This window comes from Bombus flavifrons, chromosome 4 (assembly GCF_040668555.2).
Source record: "Bombus flavifrons isolate JBK064 chromosome 4, iyBomFlav1_principal, whole genome shotgun sequence".
In the NCBI taxonomy this organism is placed as follows: Eukaryota; Metazoa; Arthropoda; class Insecta; order Hymenoptera; family Apidae; genus Bombus; species Bombus flavifrons.
Window position 1 is genome coordinate 6454983 of NC_138445.1, and position 18490 is coordinate 6473472.

The 18490-nt window shown below is 35.1% G+C and overlaps 1 protein-coding gene across 1 annotated transcript in view; it reads left to right on the forward strand.

The window, feature by feature from the left end:
• The first annotated feature begins 663 nt into the window (after positions 1-663).
• The window catches only part of Dh44 (corticotropin-releasing diuretic hormone 44), a 78376-nt gene continuing 60549 nt past the window's right edge, over positions 664-18490 (forward strand). Inside the window, exon 1 of the mRNA XM_069111042.1 lies at positions 664-1047. The gene's annotated coding sequence lies outside the window, so the exon portion shown is untranslated. The remainder of the gene's footprint in view (positions 1048-18490) is intronic.

Genomic DNA, 18490 nt, shown 5'->3' on the forward strand with positions numbered 1-18490 from the left:
TAGATGTCACGTTATAATCGATAATATATTTTGAATACTTTGCACGCTTACTTTGCACATTACAGTGACTGCAAAAAGCGTCTCTCCACCACTCTACTTATCGTTGCACCTTATACTTAATTAGATGCTATATAATAAATTCATGCAGCTATAATAAATTCTCTATTGTTTAACGATATTTCCGTACGATCGGAAAAATTTGACGTTGCACGAGTGAAACAATAGAACCTAATAAAAAAGCGTTTCATTGCAAAAAAGGAATGCTCACTTACAGATACTTTTTCACTATGATACAGTCAGTCTAAGTACGCGTATTTCCCACATTCTCGTAACGTTAGATTTGCCATAAATACGTAAATATCTAGCGGTCGATTGTTTCTATGATTGTAGCACAATTATATCGAAATGAAATGTTAATATGGAAATATCGCGTGGACGAGACGTCGACCATTTAACAAGTCAATTATCATCGAGCGGCTGTTAATTTCAGCACCGGGTCCTTAATCCTGATCGAAGAGGATCAAGGGTCAAAGGGGAGGTGAGTGTGGAAACGGGCGAAGGGACAAATCGGTTTGTAGGGCCAACAGCTCCTCTCTATGGCAAGTCGTGTCGAGCGTAGTCGAGCCGAGCCGGCACGGTCGGCTATAAAAGCCCTCTCGCACCGAGCCCTCAACGTCACACGTCGTTAGCACTCTGCACGGTGAGGAACTCCTGCGTACCACCTGTTATCCGTGGAAGAAACAGTTCGGTTATCTTCCACCCGAATACAATAGTAATCGAGCTGCGTTCCAGCAAACATCGTACACTATCGGCTGTCTGCAAAGGATCGGAACTCGCTTTGTCAGGATCAAGCAAATCGATAAACGAAAATCTCCCCCGTAGCCGCTGTCGACTAAAACGCCTGTTTACTTGGAGTCGTTCCTTCGATTTTCTTCTTCTTCTTTTTCTTCTTCGTCGCCTCTGTCTCCGGCAGAAGATTTTTATCTGTGACGAGAGGACCTTGGACCCATCGGAAAGGAATTGCACGATCGCTTTCTAATTTTCGAGGTAAGCGTTCAATTTTATCTTTCTCATATCCGCCTCTCTTTATCGTGCTCTCGGTTGGCGCTCGTTTTGGCGGGACAAGGACGGTGAAAATCGACAGACGCGATAGGAGAAGTGAGTGTTGTCGTTCGTTGCGGTTGCGAGTGTTTCGCGGTGGTTGCCTCCATAATCTCTGTCTCGTCCTTCGCCGCATTCGTTAGTCGGGTCCTCCAGCAATTACCACGTTACGAATATTACGCACGCTTCGCTGTGGGGTTGAAGATTACAGTGTGATACGCGATCTCCAGATTAGTAGGAGATTACGGGCAAACGATACCATTCGAAGTTACGTTATTCTTTCCGCGCGGTTAGGGTTAGATAGTGATTCGTTGGAACGGGGATTTGGCGGTGTCTCGCTCCACGGAACAGATAAGTGCGGCAATAAAGTGACAGATGCGGAAAATAAGAAGATTGATAAGGCTGATTAAGGAATTAAAGAGATTGGAAAGTTATAGTTCGACTGAACTGGCAGAGAAGTGTTCGCGGGATACAGGCGTTTAATCCTTCTCGATGATAACGACATTGCAAAGAACGACGATCAATTATGCAGTTTCGAGTCGTGGCGGTCAAGTAAATCGATAGCATACAAGGTAAACGCAAAAGCGAAAGTATCGAAGGTATCGTGTTCCTCCTCTTCTCTTCTCTTCTTTTCCTTTTTTTTCTTCCGAATTGCTTCGTCGAAAACGCATTATTTTTGACCTTTGAGAATTTACTTTGCTTCACTGTTGCTCACGGCCAAGCTGTACGCTCAAACAGTGATTCATACACCGAAAACGTCACATTTCGTCACAATTTACGTATTAACGTAGCAATTCTTCAAACAAGCGAAGATCATGCGTACCGAAATAGTTCGACTATCCGTTTTCCGCATCTTACGAACGTTTCGCTTCTCCCGTACCTGTTAAGTTAACGTCAGAGGTTAACGATCAACCGTGCACCATTCGCGTGATATCGCGTTGCGTTGCGTGTTTGGAATAAACCATTCTTGCTGCAACGTGGGTAATACCGCGCACTGCCAACTCGTCACATTAATTAGCTCGTTCCTCCGCTGTCGAAATGAAATACGGAAGCCGAAAATGATCTACGGAACGCCGCATTCGGCTTTTAATTTTCTCTTCTTAACCGATTTTCAAGAAATTCGTGAAACTGTTCGTTGAACGTGTACGTCGCGAAGTGAACGAAATGTGCTCTTCCATCCATTAATCGTAGGAAACGGGTATGACTTTTCGCGTTCCTGCGATTTTCCAGGATTCGCTTATTGATCGTTTAATTGTGTATTGAACGCGACACGAAGTAATACGTTTGAGACTATGCTTTCTCTTCTATTAGAAATTGGTAGGCTGAAACTAATTGGAAAATAGACTGCTTTTTATTTTTCCGCTTTTACTATTGTTCGTTGTGGTTGTTGAATAAGCAGATCTTACGAGGTATATTTTAATATGATATATTTAGTTACTTTGTACATTTTAATTTGTATTTACATATTTTAAAATAATATTACACAAAAATAGTATTAAATATGTTATAAAGTGTATTAAAATATAAGTAAATATTAAAAAATACATATGTTTCGATACTTTCGTATTTTAACGATTATTTTATTTTTTTGAATTTATGTTTTAATATAATTCGTCACACATTTGAAACGATTTTTGCACGGCATATCTTAAAACGTGGAATGAATAATCCAGTGTTGAAAACACCATGGGAATTGTTAAAGAATAAAAAAATGTTAATGGTTCAATCAACGATAAAATTTTCTTCGTAATGCACGTAGCTTCGTGTTCGCAAATAAATAATTGATATATGTATGTCGACGGTTCATTATTCATTCTTAATTATGATGACAATTGTTGATAATTTTTAATGATTTGTATACTGTGAGAAAAATTACAGAATAGCGTGGCACAGTTGGTTTTGTATATTTTTACATAAATTTGTAAGCAGCTGTAGAATTTTTCTAAGAACAACAATAACGTTCGTACTCGGATAACAAAAATTTCCTACAAGTTAATTAAATAGAAATATGATTTCACCACGTCGTGTTCGTTGTTCAAACTTATTTCTCACTATTTCTATGCAATCGGGAGTAGAGACTGTTGCACAAACAACAAGAATTAGTCATTCGAATTTCTATTTATTAATTCGACAATATCGTAATTTTATTAAACTTTGTTATGGTTCTCAGTTTTTTTTATTCATCGATTCTTCCATCGGCTTTTATTTATTTAGAAACTACTATAATTTACAAACAAAGTAATTTATAAAAACTTAGTAATATCTATATTATTTTATACATAATTCGTATCGATATTTCCTTTTACATTATATTTAAAGTCTTTAAAATTCTTTAGTCTCGTATGGCGAATTGAGAATAAAAATTATTGTTAAATTGCCGATTTTTGTGGAAATTCGTATTTTTATGAAGTCTGGAAAATAAATAAAAATTCTGTATCGTTCTCTAAATATTATAACGAGAAATTTATTCTGGAATTTTTATATATTTTTACATTCTACGTACACTTTGCATATCATTGTGCATCTAACTTATTATGAATGCATAAAAATCTGTAGATTAATTATTATACACGAAGCCCTCAGATTATTTTCGACACGGCGTAAAGAAAATACATACTGCAAAACGTTGAAAATCGATCACAGATAAGATTTTGGAAATAAGATCGCAAACAAGATATACAATTTGCACTATTAGAATAAAATAAAAAAGTACAAGTGACATAGAATGACTAAATTACACTTGTTAATCTCAACAAAGTGAATCATTGCACCATAATATCCGAATTTTAATACAGTTTTATTCCGTACAATTTAGTGCAGTTACTATCTTTCATGTTGACCAGTAACTGAAAGTATCCATACATACGTCGACATCCTTTATGAACGTATTACGTATATTATACGAAACATTTTGAAATTTTATTAGTAAGCTACAACTATCATGATTATATTGTTTCGAAATTTTAAACGATTCTGAAAATGTACAAAAAAGAGTTCTGGAAAATTGCAAAAAAATTGCAATTTTGCAAATCTGCAAAAAGAGAAAAGTACAAGTATCTACATATATTTTGCAGAAACTACAAAAGTATTCGACGTACACATATAGCAAAATTTTTTTATTGATATATTAATAATTGTTTCGAAACGTTTTGAAATATTATTTGCAGTATACGAAACATTTTGAAATATTATTTGCATTGTACGAAACATTTTGAAGTTTCACTAACGCTGTAATGACGACTATCGTGACTATATCGATCGAATTTTAAACGATTCTGGAAATGTATACGGTAGTTGTAAGATATTTGGAACAAATATACGTAGTGAAATATACGTTAAGAAGAAATGGAAATATAAAATTCCTAATTATTAATTGCAACAAGTGTACGACAGCGAAATTACATCAGTACCTGCATTTTGCAGAGATCACAAAACTGTTTAAACAGGCAATCCGCGATGTTAATAGGTTTATTGCGAGGTTTCGCGGTATTCAGTGCGATCATTTTTCACGCTTGTTGTCTACTTAGAGCGATTATTCACACTGTACATCAATTTTGTACTAAATAACAAGCTCGTAATAAATATCTTGTAACTTGCGTATATACTTTCGGACTGGCTACAAATTTTGCCAACATAATCGTGAAAGTCTCGTTACAGCGCTAATGAAATTTCAAAATTTTTTACATAACACGATATAAATATAAGAGCGTTTTAGTTAACGTACGAATACTTTTGCCAGCCACCGTATGCGAGAAGCAACGTAAGACTTTCTAGAATATTGCAAATATCTCTATACGCGTATTTCTTTCCATTTTGTAAATAATTTCTTATCGGTAAAGACAACTTATTTGCGAGCTGTAAATTCTTATCGCTAAACCCTTAGTTATTCGTAGACTTTTCGCTCTTTTTTTTTTTTTTTTTTTTTGATCGAACAAATTTAATATCTGTCCCTAAACTTAAACGAGGATTGAATGTTTCAACGTGGAACGTTCTGTATTCTCATGTGCAATAGGTTTAGAAATTCTATCACGACGTAAGACTACGTTTTGATAGTGATAGTTAATCGAAGGAAAGACGATTCGCTCAAGTAAATACAAGAATTGTATAAACCGTGTTTATTATAAATAGTCGTGATTCCTTCTTTCTTTTCTCGATTGCATTTAGACCCGACGGGACTAGGGACCTAGCTATGATTCCTGTGGGTATCGAGGATATTGGATTTCCCCTATATTGCACCGCGAAACTATTCGTGCCGCCTTCGTGCGTTGCTTGACGCGTGCACGCAGCTCTGTTATTTTACGTTGATTCGTTGCCCCATTTAAATGTCAATTCAAAGATCTGTGACATACGGATGAATCTGAATGACGAAATAAAAATATCACTTTTTCTGCATGAGTGGTCTTTCTATTGAGATACGACTTCGACGATGATGCCTTCTAAAAGTGGAAAAAGCGTAGCCTTTATTTATATTTTTTTTATACCCTACCAATGATATGTTTATACAGTTTCTGGTTTAGTATTAAAAATATGGTATAAAATGTTTTTCAAATAAGAAAATGCTTTTGCGAATGTTTATAACGAAACAGTTAACGATAGCTTTTAGGAAAACTCTTGATTTAGTATAGGAAATATTGTATGTGGGGACTATTTCGTACGTTCTTTTTTTTTTTTTTTTTTGTTTTTAGATTGTCGCTTTTATGAATATTTAGAATAAGATAGTTAAAAATTGATAAAGAGATGTAGTTCTCACTTTTTACGTCTACATGGCATGAAAAATTTCGTATAACGTGGGATATTTCGTATATTTTTTTATATGGGTGCACGATTTTACAAATATTTCTAAAGACTTTTATCAGTGTTTTTATAAACATTTCTTTAAACGTGAGTTAGTATGATCGTGTTAAGAAAATATCAGGAAAATAAGTTTATCACACTGTAACAGGTTATTGTTCGTGCTATCATAAATACATATCACCTTTAAACATCGAAGGTTAATAATTTCTACTTGCTACTATTCTCAATTATTACTATGATACGATGAATCAATATGATAAAATTTCTCGTGAGAAATTGCGGATGAATCAAATTGCAATGATCTTATTCTTCACAATCACCATAATTACGTTTAAAAGGGTATTATAATTAATTCATTTAACTAAAGTAATTTAATCTGATCAAATAGATTTTTGGAAGGCAATATGCAATAATAAAACTGATCCTAGGAAATGAAATCTAAATCCTAGAGGACTATGTTGCATACAAATATAACTATTTACTATAACATACATTTCTACAAATACATATTTGTGTATTGAAAGTATACAAACATTGGCGTTATCGATAATATCTGAATATATTTAATGATACAGAAAATATTGATCGTTTCATTTCTACATTCCAATCGTGTAGCGTTTCTTACAGTTGCTAATTTATCATTAATTTCTACACTTTGGTTAAATTTACATGCTGTAAATCTGCAGCGTCTGACCAAAGAATCCAGACATTTCTAACTAATTACGTGTCAGTAATTGATCCGTTACATATTTTCCTGGTCATTTCTCCATTAACTTTTTTATTGGGTTGGCAACTAAGTGATCGTGGAATTTGTCATTAGGTGGTAATGACAAAGAAATGACGAGGAAAATATGTAACCGATCAATTACTGACACATAATTAGTTAGAAATGTCTGAACACTTTGGACATTAGGTGGTAATGACAAAATCCGCAATCACTTAGTTGCCAACCCAATATTTCTTTTTTTCCTATAAAATTACTGTCGTAATCCATTGTCTGAAACACTCAAAAGGCGATAATTTATGAAACGACATAACGTTATTCGTTTTAGAAGATTTGTAAGGTTTTAGAACGCGGCCTAACATTGTACCTTTCACTCTACTCGAGCAGATTAAAATAAAGCGCAGTGCATTTGGTGCAAAAGCTCCATTTTTATTACATCGCGTATACACCGTTAAACCAGGGATAAACGTCTCTCGTGTACTAAAATTGCTCTATTCAGGCAACAAAACGATCAACCAGATGGAATTTCTTACGTGTCAGAGCAGCAACGGCTACCTTATGTTATTTCTGTCGGTCATAAAAGCAAAGTTGGAAGAAAAGCGTTAAGGATTTACAAGGATCACGTATTCTTCTTTCATCCGTGTCCCCTTGTTCCTCGTCCAAGGGATACGCATAACTATCGATCTGCTGGAACTCTTAATACGCCGCAACGAGTTCAGAACTCGTCGCGTTCAGAACTTCTCTAAATCTACCGTCAGCGACCATTGAAAAACAATTATCGTTCTCTTCCAATCTTCAAATCAAATTCATCTCCTGGCTGGTTGAGGGTGGAACTTCAATTTCGAGGCTCCTGTTACTCTCGGGTATTTAAAAAACTAACGGAGGAGAAGCAGATGAAACGACGGGATATTCAAGCGGAAAAACTTACGCTAAACTTGCACCATGCGATTCGGAGCGCATAATTGGAAATTCAACTCTTACTTTCTGTTCGGCGTAGTACGTCAACCGGAAGTTAAGAGATTCTTCGGACGAACGTAAAGGTAAAGATGCAGGCAAACTCGAGCTTTCCTTCCTCGTTCTGTCTTCTTCCTGGAAGCGCAGCGATATGGCTCTAGGGACGGTGCATTTCGATCTTGCAGTTCCGCTCGCGAATTACAAGCTTCCTTTCGTTGAACTTGATTGAAAGTTTTGAACGCGACGCGATGAGTCGGCCGTCTATATATAGACTATATATATTCCTATATATTCGTTTTAAGCCTCTCAGTGCAGCGTTTCCGCCGTCGCGCATCCGATCGGCTGATCGTTAATTCAATTTCTTTCGTATCTCAATCCGGTTGATCGCCGGTAATCGAGAACCCGTCGAAAGTTTCGAACGGTACGTCAGCCATCGATTTCCCATCGGAAACGCTTCTCGAGATCGGCTATAGAATATCGTCGATTGTTTCGCGTCGACAATGGCGAGCCGTTGACAGCTCTTGCCTTAACAAAATTATCGCCATCTGTATTGCCATAAACTAGATTAAACGCTTTCATTAATGTTGCGTCCTAGGTCAACGAGCTGTCGTTAAATTCGCACCAATCGTTCCGCTTGTAAGTACAGTGGCTGGAAAAAGTGCTCGCACCTGTTCTTACTTTTTGATGAATTTTTTCCCACCTGTCTGATATATAAGCGTGGAACTGAACACTTGAAAGAGACTTATACAGGTTGTTTCATAACACGTGGGACCAACCATATCGGGAGTGAGCAAGGAACACAAAAAAGGAAAGATGAAAAATGTTCGTGCGAATATGTGTCGTGTTTGACGTTGTTTCAAAGTTACAGACACTTTTGCGTTACAGTAGTCCGACAACTTATCTTTATTGAAGGTGTTCGAAATGACTAGAACATCATTCCATGCATAATGAATTTTTTGTAAAATCGCGAAATTCTTCGACACGACGATTGTAAAGGCCTGCACGCAGATCGTGGATGGTCGTTTGGAACATCTTCCGTGAAGATAAGAAGTTGCGCGTTATCGAAACACAAAATTGGTCATAAGTTTGAAGCAGGGTCAGATAGGACGCGTATTTGTGATATGAATTTTGTCTATTGTTTTTGTGTCGCCTGAAGCGGCTACCACGTGTTGTGAAATAGCCTGTACAAAGAGGAGAGACGCCGAGGAAGATTAATCACGAGATGAAGATGAGCGGAAAGCATCCTTAAGCGAAATTTTGGGAGAATCAGGAGAAGCGATTAAAATGATTTTTATGAATGTTTCGAGACGAAAAGCAAATACTGGGGTCATGGGTGGGTATAAAAATAATTTTTAATCGTTTTCTAGCTAAACAAATTTAAGTTAAATTCGACTCGTGGTTTATTGATGTAAAAAAAAGAGGACAAACATTAAGTGACGTTTCTTCATCGTCAGATATAAATACTCTCTCCATGCTGAAAATCAGCTTCATCTTTGACCTCGGTGGATTGTATTTCACTTCTTTATCAGGCTCTACATATACATATACATATTTTCGTATTATCAAATTTTTGGAGCCATATGAAATTAGGTACACTAGCATCTAATAATATGGAATTTAATAAACTCGGACATAATTAATTAGATAATATGTGAATGTTATGATACGTTATAATATATAGATATTAAATATAATTATACGTTCGATTACTACATTAATCCTTTGGCTTCAAACAAGTCTGAATCTGACTCGCCTGGCTGACTATAATTTAAATAAATAATGGTAATAATTAATCTCAATTAAATCGCACATCAAGGGGTTGATATATTAAATGTTACGATACAATATGTTATAATATAACGTGTAAATACTTTTTCTAACCACTGCAGTTCGCGTAAAATTAACGTTCTAACAATTAATAAATTGTTGATTTCGGAAAAGAAGGATGGTATCTCGGTTCGATTTTTTCGATATTTTTTTTTTCATAATCGAATAAAGAAATTTTTTTGAACTTTCACGATGTCTTTTGGATGAAATATTTGTAGTTCTTCAGATTTCGATGGTATTTTTGATAACACGTGGCACTTCGTTCTGACATTTCGTGAACACAAAACACAGCATACTATCAAGAACACTGAACAAAAGAATTTAGTTTCAATATTTCACTCAACTTTGTGTTAGTTTCCTAATAAACGTAATTGGCAATGTACTTGTCAATGTATTATATCACTTGCCATTGCACTATAACGATATTGCAATTTCTATATATATATATAGAATATATAGCTAATATCGTTCTATAGGTATAGATATTGTATAGATTTTATTCGTACGATACTCTATTCTGGTATTATTTTTGCAAGCACCAGGTAATTGCGTGAAACTTCTCGCGTGATCTTTATCGCAAAAGCTAAAATAAAACAACTGTTTATGACAAGTTTGAGTAACGTATTGTAACGGCTATAATAAAGCTGTGCGGGATTTATGATAAGGGTAAAACGTGGAAGCATTAAAAGTACAGTTTGTGTTATCCAGTGAATTCAGAATGAAGAGAATTTTTTCGCAGTTATTTCAAATATGATACTTACAATAAACTGTATAAAGAGGAAATGTATAAAAAAAGTAACGAAATATCTTCTCGTGGAAGAACAATCGTGCGCAACGTTTTAAATTTTACTTGAAAATATTCATCACATTTATCCATTTACCTTTACCTTTCTTGTATATTCACCGGATTTTTGGAAATTAACACGCGTTCCTCTAGTTCTTTTTCAAACGTATCCTTTGTTCCTTTGATTGGTATATTGTTCGATGAAATTTTAATTCCTTTGATGCAACAAGTACAACGCTGTGGTTTAGTTTTTCGTTTGCAGCAGGTTGTAGCGAATATCGTGGAATAGCATTGCCACTATTGTTATTCGTATTGGGTTTTTTCGCTCTTTTTCATGCATTCTTGTGACTTTTTAAGTTACTTTACAGCAACAGTGGATCAACTTCTGAAAATTTCTCTTTTTCCTGCTATCGTGTGCGAGCTCGCTTTAGCAAACACAATGTGCAAATTTTAGCGTAAACAAAGTGCAATTTTTTTAATTGATCCGTAGCGCAAATGTAAAAAGTGTTCGTTAATCCAATCTGAAAAACAATTTTGATAGAAAGCATCAAAAATCGTGTCGAAAACAGAAATTTTTAAACACGCGTTATACGAAAGTTTTTTAAGCTTCATTAGTATCGTGATCGCTGTCGATTATATCAGTAAAATTTGTGACAAATCAGAAAATATAAGCTTTAAAATATTTATCACAGAGATATCTACGCTTTTACATATTCAAAACGATTAATTTTTTATTTTCCTATACCATTCGTGTACAATTTTTTACACGCTATTTGCGGCAAACGATTTACAATTTCTACGTACGTTTTCAGATTGGTTTCGAACTCTACCAATACGTATAATCAGGATAACCATATCCGGTTATAGAGGCGATGAAGCTTGAAAAAAATTTTTTAAATGCAAATAATATATTGAAATAACTGTAGAAATTTAACTGTAGAAACACTAATAACATTTGGTAATATCTAACGATGTCAACAGTAACAAAGAATGTATCATCAAGTTGTAACATGAAAATTTAAAAATGTCGAAATATAAGTAATATACAGATTTCAAAATATCGCGATAGAATCAATAACAAATATCGAAACGTTACGTGTAAATTAAAACGTAAAACTGGGATCCAATTTAAATAGATTTTGCACATTTATTTTGAACTGAAAAATTGAACATTTATAACTGAAAAATATAATAAATAACAAATATGATAAATACGATAAATAACAAAATGAAGCAGGTGCAAGCGATACCGTTCGTTAATATTATCCAATGATATCTAGTAACCAGTGGCTCGTAAGAATCTACAACGGTGCGGTTGTAGCAACGAAAGTATTAGGTTGTCTGGAAAGTGTCCTTCTCTTCCAGACACGTCTTTTACAACGACGCATCTTTATACAAATATGAAACCTAATCTGTCGAACGTTGTGATCTTTATTTTGATAAAACAAAATGGATCATACGTAATTCGATAAAATTATTATTTTGTTATTATTATTAAAATTAATTATTAAAATTATTATTATATAAAATTATCATTATTAAAACAGAAAATATTGTGAATCCATTATTTCCTTATAAAACGAAAGAAACTTTTCGGACGACCTACTAGAAAAGATCAATACAGTTTGAAAAAATAATATCATTAATAAGGGTAATTATTATATAAAACTCTATCGACCGGTATCGTATTGCAAATGAGAAAATGACGGTTTCCAGATAAATATATATAAATTTAATATCGGCGATAGTAAAGCAAGGGCTTTTAAGGGCAAGCCGCCACTTCTAGTAACATTATTACCAATAACAACCGATATCCAGTGACACCTGCTAACATTATAACCGATAATAACGTATTATCGAGTTTTAGCGTTCAAAATATTAGAATACGAATAATATTAATATCCACAAACATTAAAATATAAATAGTACAAAAAACAAAAAAAAAAGAAATCCAGAAATAACAAAACATAAACAAAGATGGAAACGTTGCACGTAAGTTAAAGCGCGAAGCTACGCTGAAAATCAAACAGGTTTCAGCGATTCTGGAATTCTAGCTCGCAAATAGAGCACGAAACGAGTAGATGATTAATAATTTGGACGATACGCGTGTAGCGCGCGCTGGTAACAGCCAGACAGAAGAGAGAAACGTTATCGAGCTACCAGTTATTATGCTTAATAATAGAATAGGAATAGCCATGTTACGATCGGCTAACTGGTTCTCGAGATAGGCCGGTAATTAGTCTTGCGAGAGGCGGTCGCGCGTTCCGTGTCTCGGAATTTATCATTACGTAGGACGCGTAAAGTATAAATCACGCAGCGTGTCTGCAGACTCGCGTTCAACGAGCAGAGAAAGAATCGCGGCGACAACGATCGTCGATGAATCCGCGTAAAATTAGAAGCAATTACGCGGCTACTGGCAAAAATCGCTCGGTTATCGCGGTGACCGGCGCCGAAGAGCTGAAATCGTTATCGCGGTGTTCGTCGTGGAAACGCACTTCGTCGCCGCGGCCCGTTGTAATTTTCAGTCGCGGCATTGCTCTCTGCGATAAAACCGTGCAGTTCAATACGAAACGACAACTATGATTGAAGGTCGGGACAGCAGCTCTCGATAACGAGTTGAAGAACTCGGAAAAAGAAAGATTACTGCGTGCCACGTGACTGGGTCAACGTTTCGCGTACGGTGTCGAGAAGAAATTGGGCCGCGATATTCGAGCCGCTTTTATTTGTGGAATCGGTCAACTAGACGGAACAAAGAGTAGAGGAAATTGATGAAATGACAGTGGTTCATGAACGTATTCGAACGCTTATCGCAGTATTTTTTATTATATTTTATATATTATTATATTTACATGCGTTACACGAAACGTTTTAAAATGTTATTTTCTGTGCTAGTACTTTTGCCAGCCACAGCATCTGCTAGATATGTTCATGTAATCGGAAATAAATTTTTATCGAGGTTGCAAATGCTCGAATTACTGGGAAAATATTTCTGCTACAATGGAACCTTGATTAATGGAAGGATCGATTATCGGAATGTTGATTAGTGGGAAAATTAAGAATAAGTATGCGTAAGAAAGAGGAAAACGAGAGTAGAAATGAACAGAGATCGTTAAATCCTTACTCAAAAACCTGTTGTTCCTGTGTGTCTAATATTAATATTTGTAAAATAGTTAGAAAGAGTAAAGGATATTTTTCGAATGAAAGAAATGGGAACTATGAGAACAGAGTTTCAGCATGCGTGATGATTAGCTCGGACAATCAAGGTTCTACTGTACCTCAATTGAGCGCTATACTGCACTCTAATCAAACATTAATCAAAGAAACAGTGTAAACAAAATATTACGTGGTTCCTCCTGAATAATTGAACCTCATCTATCAGTAGCGATCTTACACGATAGAAAGAAAGTTGATAGTGACATTGAAAAAATTCTGCAGGTAAATTTTGTAGATTAAGAATCATCCAGTTATCCTATTTAACGTAAAATTGTACAATTATTAAAAAATGAATCTACGGATACTTAATTTGTATTTGTATCTTTCGAATTATATAATAATACAAAATTGAACCTAGAAATTCGTTTGCTTATTACATAAATATTACAAGTAGTTTGGATATTTCGTATATTTTGACGTATTATACGCATTTCAACGTGTTCAAATTTCCTTACATTTAAATACATAAAAGTCTGTAATCTAATTACATCTTAGTAAATTATCATGCAAGAGAACCCTGAAATACTTGCTCTGATAAATCCAGAAAGCGACACATTAAAACAACTGCCAGATGACTAAATTCCTTTAGAATTTAGTGCTTATCTTTCAACTGCGTAAATTTAAATCCAGCTTTTATTGTACATTATGCAAAGTAACGAGTAGATCTCGTTACAATGCAGAGTACTAAATGAATTATTCATCGGAGACGTTATCAAATACCTTCTGAAGAATTAAGATCTCCTTGAGGATTCGTTGCTTAAAGATCGTAAAGGGTGTGAACAATTTCCCTCAAAAATTCCCCTGCCCCTTTCAGCCAAGCAACCTTCACAAAAGCGATAACCACGGGGAAAAGAGGCGGTAGAAAGTGGCAGCGCATTCAAACGAAGATACGAGTTCATTTTTATCGACCACTGAAAGCTATTTAATGATGGTACACGAGTCGAGTTCGCGCGATTACCACGTGAACTCCATTTCCGATTACGTAGGAACGCATCGAAATCGCGAGGAAATTTTTTTGTGCTCGGCTACACCTGGCTACGCTTTTAGCCACCTGCAATTACTTTCGGTATCTGTTCGGCGCACAAGCGCAACTTTTCATTTCGTAATGTATCTTTGAACGTAGAAAGTGGTTGGCGCAATAATAGCAACGTCGTCGAGGTTAACTTCACTACTTATTGGTTTGTCAATGTGTACACTGGTATTCGTAAATATTAGGACACCCCTTGGTTCCATAAGGTTCGATAATAAATTGAAGGGCTCGCAAGGAAAATCACTTTTCCTCGTGTTTGCCTCTCTTCAGAAAAACGAAAGAATACTCCGGTATTTCTAATTTCCTCTTGATACGCTCCAATTTTTCTAAGTGATCGTTGAAACTTCGTTCGAACAATTCCATGATTTCAGAGCGGTCTTGCATTTCTAGCGTAGTCAACAATTTTCGATACTGAATTAACGTTATTTTTTGTATTTGTTTACTTTTGTAAACAATTTGATTTTATTAGGAATTATCTTATAATACGCAATAGGTAGCCAAATATGGAACACTGACATTAGATACGATATGGGAACGAACAAAAAGTAGCCTTATCGTTCTTATCGATTAAGACACTTTGGTTATAAAATCACATTTCTAAAGAATTAATTAAATAAATAGCCACTTGCAATTATCTACATGCAAGTGTCAAACTCTGCACTAGCACATTTATCATGCGTTCAGAATCCGCATATTCAAGCAAGAAAAAAGTTCTTAGCGAAATAAACGGTTGTCAGAATAAATGACGGCCTATAACCGTTTAACAGATATTTGTTTGTCAGGTTTACAAAACATGGCACCATTTCATATTTGCTCATTTTCCTTTACATTCTATATGATTCTTGTAAGTGTATCTGTAAATTCCTGATTCTTGAATATAAATCACGAAAAAGTTTAGTAAATTCTTTTATCTCGACATTTACATCTTCATAATTTATAACTTTTTTACGACGTAATGATACGATATTACTATGTCGTATGAATGTTGAGACTGATATAGAATAATATGATATTATTCCCATAAACGATGAAGTCGTAGAGATCAGGATAGAAGTATTTATTGCAAATTTTTTCGTAATAAGTTAAAATATAGATCATTGTTTTACGATATCGATTACTCGTTATCGTTTAAAAAGCAAGAAAATTTGACATGGAAAATTAAAAAAATATTGGTCAGCAGCTCATCAATTAGTTTAATTCTACCGCGATTCTCGAATTTTTATATCTTCATCCTGCTCTCGTTTTGGTAAACAAAATTTTTCACACTTTCGTCAAATATTTTTAAATGTTTTTTTCAATTTAATGAAAAATGAACAAAACGTACCGATATTTTAGCACTAAATTATCAAGTCAGAAATCAACTATTTTTGAATTGATCGAACGATGATTTTGCATTTACGAAGAATGGCAATCCAAAGATTTGTAAAAACTATTTGCAAGAGTTACAAGAGAAATGTTATAAATTAGAGATCATGTCGACTGAATCTAAATCGAAATTCGTGTAAACAAGAAATTTAGAATTAAACAACAGCAAATATAATAAGAATATTAATAATACCGTTCGCATAATTATCTACCATCTGATGATATTAACGAATCGACAAATAACAAGTTATAATAGACAAGCGTAACGCCACTGTATCCCACATGTTTGCGCTCATTTTTTCCAACTTTCCCATCACGCGTCGGATAAATGCCAAGTAACGTCTTTTGTTCCTCGAGAGACGCTCGAGTAATAAATTTTCGTTCGCAAGAAGGTGCAAAACTGAGCATTTTTTCAGCATCCTAATCTCAGTAATATAACACCAGTTAAATCGTGTGAGTCAAGCCAAACGATAAAATTTTACTTGACATTTTCTCCTTGCTTTCATACGCGACCTAACGCGTTTACTTCACTACTTTGCAAACTCAATTTTCTGAAAGATGAAATTTCTAAGGCAATTTCGATTTTCGTTCTAACCGCAATATTTTCCTCGCCCACGCTATTTTTTCAAGACAGGTCGGTACACCACGTTAATATTAGCCCGTACACACCTCTACGTTCGCATCAATTCAGTGCGTAGCAACTTGTAATTCCCGCGTGTACCTTGCAAGACGTGTTTATGAATTTTCCATGCAAAAGCCATACGTTTAGAAGCTTTTACGAGTGCACAGTCCCGCGTCTCGCGTGCATGCAAATAACGCGACCGAAGGAATATTTCAAAATGTCACGACACACTGGGACACGTATTCGTTAACACGCGCTGCTACCTGTCTTTCGAGCGTACCACTTACAGTTGTAAAAATTTCGTTGGTCGCAGACGACGGACAGGCGACACGGGATTTGGCTGATCGTTAAGCAAACGGGTTAAAGGTTTATTGGTCGTCAGCCGGTAACGTGGAAAAATCGTAGCACTACGTCGTTGAATCTAATCCGCTGGAATGGCAACTACATCTATCGCGCGTTGTAAAGGGCTCATATCGCGAATATGTTTTATGATAAACTTTTGTCATTTAAGCTGGATGGCGCACTTTGAACTTTGCAATGTCGAAACTCTGTGCTTGACAATTTTGATGGCTCTCGCGACATCAGAAGTTGAACGAAAATTGATCTCTGTTATCCTGACGAGAGTTTCGAGTGGAAACGGGCGTATTGTTTCAGGTGATATTAATTATTTGTACGTAACGAGGATGGGAATAAGACTCGAAGTGTACTAACCAGTCTGTACTGACAAATCAGCGCTATATCAAAGAAAGATCGTTGCTTGTATATCTACTCGTGTACTTTTGTAATATTATCGAATTAACTTTCTTACTTATGTTCGTAACCGGCTTATTACCTGAACTTGTAAGTGGCGATGGCCTAACGAAAGAATAATAATAACGCAAAATACTCAAAGAAGTACATATTAGGTACGGAACAAAGCAGGAAAACGTCTTGAGATTCGTAAAATCAGCAGCTCTATGGGACGAAATCTAGAGACAGGAAATATACCATCGCTAGTGACTGTATTGTTGATGCGACGTTAAAGAATGAAAGAAGAAGAAGAAGAATGATGATAATAATAATGATAATAACAAATAATATTTCAGCTACTGTCAGGGGCGTAAGAAAAATCACTGAAAGGCATTTAAATGGTTTGCATTTAGTGGTAAATAAATAAAAAAATCCTGTGAAGATGATTTTGACAGCTTTTTCAGGGCCATTAACTCTTTTTTTTAATGGAGCCACATACTTTTTGATGCACTGGTGGATGTGCTTTTTTATTCTCTACAAAAAATATTGAGACAATTGTATATATCTAAAACTAATTAGTTTAGGAGATATTTTAACTTCAATCTTATTGAATTTACCTATAGAAATCACGGAAAACATGAACACAGAAATACTGTTTTTCCATATTTCCTTGGCTTTTTCTACGATATGCCTAACAAAATCAAAGTTAGAATATCTTTTAAACTAATCATTTGTACATACAATCATCTCAATGCCCTTTTGTACAAAATAAAATAGCATCGATTGACACGTAAGAAGTCTCAATTTAAAAAGTGTCAATGATCTTGGGAAAACTGTCAAAATAAGCTTCGCAGGTTCTATCAGGTATGCCATAAAAATTTCAATATACGATACATGTTGGCATAAATTGAGGTAGAATTCAAAATATACGTATGATATGTAATTTTATGAATTTATCGATATGATCAGAACGCGAATAAATTGATTTCATCGTCGTTGCAAGTCGATATTTGCTGTTTCGTAATTTGTTCAAACAACGAAAACACGTCTTTCGTGTATAGTGTACGGAAGAAATTGCGAACACGTACCCTATATAAAGCCATAAGATATAACTTGACGATATTGTTTGTGCTGAAAATTTCGTCTACGGAAAACTGTTTTTCTTTAAATATGGCTATATCGAATGTAAGCAACTGGTAACAATGTGCCCTGGGTCATCGATGTATATCGTGAAATATATTATTCGATTACTATGTCATTGTCGGCTTCCCTCTTAAGTTTCTTTTGTGTGGTTGCGGATGGAAAATAGCGACAAAAGGTGGAAATACCTCAGAAATAAGAGGTAAT